Source organism: Tachypleus tridentatus, unplaced genomic scaffold, assembly GCF_004210375.1.
Source record: "Tachypleus tridentatus isolate NWPU-2018 unplaced genomic scaffold, ASM421037v1 Hic_cluster_1, whole genome shotgun sequence".
Taxonomy (NCBI): Eukaryota; Metazoa; Arthropoda; class Merostomata; order Xiphosura; family Limulidae; genus Tachypleus; species Tachypleus tridentatus.
Genome location: NW_027467777.1, coordinates 29,960,646 through 29,966,645, shown reverse-complemented (window position 1 = coordinate 29,966,645; position 6,000 = coordinate 29,960,646). Strand labels below are relative to the sequence as shown.

At 29.4% G+C, this 6,000-nt stretch overlaps 1 protein-coding gene across 1 annotated transcript in view; it reads left to right on the top strand.

Moving 5' to 3' along the window:
• The first annotated feature begins 238 nt into the window (after nucleotides 1-238).
• The window catches only part of LOC143241620 (structural maintenance of chromosomes protein 6-like), a 40,600-nt gene continuing 34,838 nt past the window's right edge, over nucleotides 239-6,000 (top strand). Inside the window, exon 1 of the mRNA XM_076484796.1 lies at nucleotides 239-392. The gene's annotated coding sequence lies outside the window, so the exon portion shown is untranslated. The remainder of the gene's footprint in view (nucleotides 393-6,000) is intronic.

Here is a 6,000-nt window from a genome sequence, read left to right as displayed (position 1 = left end):
GTTTCCTTCATGACGCATATCAACAGTATTTAAAATAATTAATTTAATTAACGTTCCATAATATTTTGTGTTCTGTACATGACAAGGCAATTTTTCCATTATTATATTATTGAATGTTTTTTTCTAAGTGTAATAATTACTCGTCGCTACTATTTATAAAATACAAAAATGTTGAAACATTGTAATGTTTCTTTCAGCAGCAAAATGAATTGATGTTGACTATTTAGTACTCTTAATCAGTACCAGGTGGCATCATTATGTTTTTTTGAGGCTGGCGGGTAAATGGTTTTCGGTTTTAAAAAAATATCAGGATTGTTATTAAGCTTTTCACTTAGAAAAACAAAACAGTTGATTAAATCAAACTTACAAACGTGTACTTATGTTTTTGCCTGGTAAGTCAAAAACATCAACACTTTAACTTGTAATGTTATTCTAGTAAGAGTATTGTAGCGATAATACTAGTTATAGTGTGGTTCTGAGTGAAAATATCATAATGTATTGTAATTAAGTTACTATAATATAACATATTATTCGTAATACAATAGAATTAGTGGATGAATTAGACTATTTTTGAAACTTCTAATGTACGATTAAATGAAGCTTAATTTTTATGATAAGGACAATCTTTTGCATTGTACCAACATAATAGTTAAAACTTAATACTCGTTAATAGTTTATGTACTTATGTTTTGTATGCATCTGTGTTGACAAGGGCATGTCTCTTCACTCCAAAAATATATACAAAGTCAGATTACAACAAAATCAGGGTTAGCTCAAGCAATTTTGGAACAACCTGCAGTAAATACAAATGAGGCCCCAAATGTGTACATAAATTATAAACTCTCACAAATATATAAACATTTAAAAATTTAATACAAATATACGCAAAGATAAAGGATACACAAATATAAATGAATTGCACCTATGTATATAAAGGCATCATATAACTAGACATTAATAAATAACTGAATGCAAGAGAAAAGTTTATAAATATGAATAAACTGAAATACCTTTTAATCATGTGGAATCTGGTGTTTCAAAATAATTCTTTTTGTAAAAAATAAATCAACTTGAAATGAAGATAAGGAAATAAGTAAATTAATATCTGTTCTTAACACTGAAATGGTATTAATTTGGAAGATAAACTCACATGAAACACTTAAGCTGTCACTGACAACCATTGTTTACTTATGTATGACATTGTTAAATTCAGAAACACATTAGTCATATTGGTGAGACCCTAACTTTTATAGGTAATGTACAGTTTGTACATAAAATACAATGTACAGTATGGAAAGTAGAACAGATAATATACAACTAGAGGTTCAGATAATATACAATTAGTAGAACAGATAATATACAGTTAGAGGCTCAGAAAACAGATAATATACAATTAGAAAACAAAATTTTAAAACAATTGTTTCAGAAGAAAATGCTCTTTAGATTATTTTTTTACAAATTGTGTATTTTAAAATCCATAGTAGAGTAATTGGATACGTATTTTAACCCAATAGGCACATGAAATAAGCTTCATGTAAGCTCAATACCACACAAGTAACATCAGATAAAGTTTAGAAAAGAAACATGGAAGATTATGTAATGTATCTGAAAACAAATACAGAAGTTGAAACAACATTTAAAACACAAGATGATGAAATCAACCAGCTAATACATTCACTTTTAGAGTTACATAACTCGTTTTTTAGCTTACATTTGCCAGTATTGTAACTAGTTTGCTCTGTTAAAACCTGTTTTCATAGTCATCAAAGTATAACATCTTGATACTCTAAATTCTGGTACAAATTTATGTATTGTTCCAATTCTTCATTTAAAAAAAAACAAAACATCAGTTGATGGTGTAAAAATACAAGGCAACTTATAATTATTGATCAGTTTGTGGTCCCAGCTCAGGTCAACTAACAATATTACTATGTGCTCGTGGTGTCAGTTCAGGTCAACTAACAATGTTACAATGTGCTTGTGGTGTCAGATCAGGTCAACCAACACTATTACTATGTGCTTGTGGTGTCAGATCAGGTCAACCAACACTATTACTATGTGCTTATGGTGTTGGGCCAGGTCAACTAACACTGTTACTATGTTTAGTAAAGACCCAAGCAGTATTTATCAATTTGAGCAATTAATAGATGAAAACAAAGTTGAACAAGACAGTTGTATAAACTGATACATGAAAACAAAGTTGAACAAGACAGTTGTATAAATTAATGAATGAAAACAAAGTTGAACAGGACAGTTGTATAAAGTGATGGATGAAAACAAAGTTGAACAAGACAGTTGTATAAAATGATACATGAAAACAAAGTTGAACAGGACAGTTGTATAAACTGATACATGAAAACAAAGTTGAACAGGACAGTTGTATAAAATGATACATGAAAACAAAGTTGAACAGGACAGTTGTATAAACTGATACATGAAAACAAAGTTGAACAGGACAGTTGTATAAATTGATGAATGAAAACAAAGTTGAATAAGACAGTTGTATAAATTGATGGATGAAAACAAAGTTGAACAAGACAGTTGTATAAATTGATGGATGAAAACAAAGTTGAACAAGACAGTTGTATAAACTGATACATGAAAACAAAATTGAACAATACAGTTGTATAAACTGATGGATGAAAACAAAATTGAACAAGACAGTTGTATAAACTGATGGATAAAAACAAAGTTGAACAAGACAGTTGTATAAACTGATGGATGAAAACAAAGTTGAACAGGACAGTTGTATAAACTGATACATGAAAACAAAATTGAACAAGACAGTTGTATAAACTGATACATGAAAACAAATTGAACAAGACAGTTGTATAAACTGATGGATGAAAACAAAATTGAACAAGACAGTTGTATAAACTGATACATGAAAACAAAATTGAACAAGACAGTTGTATAAACTGATGGATGAAAACAAAATTGAACAAGACAGTTATATAAACTGATGGATAAAAACAAAGTTGAACAAGACAGTTGTATAAACTGATGGATGAAAACAAAGTTGAACAGGACAGTTGTATAAACTGATACATGAAAACAAAATTGAACAAGACAGTTGTATAAACTGATACATGAAAACAAAATTGAACAAGACAGTTGTATAAACTGATGGATGAAAACAAAATTGAACAAGACAGTTGTATAAACTGATACATGAAAACAAAATTGAACAAGACAGTTGTATAAACTGATGGATGAAAACAAAATTGAACAAGACAGTTATATAAATTAATGAATGAAAACAAAGTTGAACAAGACAGTTGTATAAACTGATGGATGAAAACAAAATTGAACAAGACAGTTGTATAAATTGATGGATGAAAACAAAATTGAACAGGACAGTTGTATAAACTGATACATGAAAACAAAGTTGAACAGGACAGTTGTATAAACTGATACATGAAAACAAAATTGAACAAGACAGTTGTCTAAACTGATACATGAAAACAAAGTTGAACAGGACAGTTGTATAAACTGATACATGAAAACAAAGTTGAACAGGACAGTTGTATAAATTGATGGATGAAAACAAAATTGAACAGGACAGTTGTATAAACTGATACATGAAAACAAAGTTGAACAAGACAGTTGTATAAACTGATACATGAAAACAAAATTGAACAAGACAGCTGTATAAACTGATGGATGAAAACAAAATTGAACAAGACAGCTGTATAAACTGATGGATGAAAACAAAATTGAACAAGACAGTTGTCTAAACTGATACATGAAAACAAAGTTGAACAGGACAGTTGTATAAACTGATACATGAAAACAAAATTGAACAAGACAGCTGTATAAACTGATGGATGAAAACAAAATTGAACAAGACAGCTGTATAAACTGATGGATGAAAACAAAATTGAACAAGACAGTTGTCTAAACTGATACATGAAAACAAAGTTGAACAGGACAGTTGTATAAACTGATACATGAAAACAAAATTGAACAAGACAGTTGTCTAAACTGATACATGAAAACAAAGTTGAACAGGACAGTTGTATAAACTGATACATGAAAACAAAGTTGAACAAGACAGTTCCATAAACTGATACATGAAAACAAAATTGAACAAGACAGCTGTATAAACTGATGGATGAAAACAAAATTGAACAAGACAGTTGTCTAAACTGATACATGAAAACAAAGTTGAACAGGACAGTTGTATAAACTGATACATGAAAACAAAGTTGAACAGGACAGTTGTATAAACTGATACATGAAAATAAAGTTGAACAGGACAGTTGTATAAATTGATGGATGAAAACAAAATTGAACAAGACAGTTGTATAAACTGATACATGAAAACAAAGTTGAACAGGACAGTTGTATAAATTGATGGATGAAAACAAAGTTGAACAGGACAGTTGTATAAACTGATACATGAAAACAAAGTTGAACAGGACAGTTGTATAAATTGATGGATGAAAACAAAGTTGAACAGGACAGTTGTATAAATTGATGGATGAAAACAAAGTTGAACAGGACAGTTGTATAAATTGATGGATGAAAACAAAGTTGAACAGGACAGTTGTATAAATTAATGAATGAAAACAAAGTTGAACAGGACAGTTGTATAAAATGATAGATGAAAACAAAGTTGAACAGGACAGTTGTATAAATTGATAGATGAAAACAAAGTTGAACAAGACAGTTGTATAAACTGATACATGAAAACAAAATTGAACAAGACAGTTGTATAAACTGATACATGAAAACAAAGTTGAACAGGACAGTTGTATAAACTGATACATGAAAACAAAATTGAACAAGACAGTTGTATAAACTGATACATGAAAACAAAGTTGAACAGGACAGTTGTATAAACTGATACATGAAAACAAAGTTGAACAGGACATTTGTATAAACTGATACATGAAAACAAAATTGAACAAGACAGTTGTCTAAACTGATACATGAAAATAAAGTTGAACAGGACAGTTGTATAAACTGATACATGAAAACAAAGTTGAACAGGACAGTTGTATAAACTGATACATGAAAATAAAATTGAACAAGACAGTTGTATAAATTGATGGATGAAAACAAAGTTGAACAAGACAGTTGTATAAATTGATGGATGAAAACAAAATTGAACAGGACAGTTGTATAAACTGATACATGAAAACAAAGTTGAACAAGACAGTTGTATAAACTGATACATGAAAACAAAATTGAACAAGACAGCTGTATAAACTGATGGATGAAAACAAAATTGAACAAGACAGCTGTATAAACTGATGGATGAAAACAAAATTGAACAAGACAGTTGTCTAAACTGATACATGAAAACAAAGTTGAACAGGACAGTTGTATAAACTGATACATGAAAACAAATTTGAACAAGACAGTTGTCTAAACTGATACATGAAAACAAAGTTGAACAGGACAGTTGTATAAACTGATACATGAAAACAAAGTTGAACAAGACAGTTGTATAAACTGATACATGAAAACAAAATTGAACAAGACAGCTGTATAAACTGATGGATGAAAACAAAATTGAACAAGACAGTTGTCTAAACTGATACATGAAAACAAAGTTGAACAGGACAGTTGTATAAACTGATACATGAAAACAAAGTTGAACAGGACAGTTGTATAAACTGATACATGAAAATAAAGTTGAACAGGACAGTTGTATAAATTGATGGATGAAAACAAAATTGAACAAGACAGTTGTATAAACTGATACATGAAAACAAAGTTGAACAGGACAGTTGTATAAATTGATGGATGAAAACAAAGTTGAACAGGACAGTTGTATAAACTGATACATGAAAACAAAGTTGAACAGGACAGTTGTATAAATTGATGGATGAAAACAAAGTTGAACAGGACAGTTGTATAAATTGATGGATGAAAACAAAGTTGAACAGGACAGTTGTATAAATTGATGGATGAAAACAAAGTTGAACAGGACAGTTGTATAAATTGATGGATGAAAACAAAGTTGAACAGGACAGTTGTATAAATTAATGA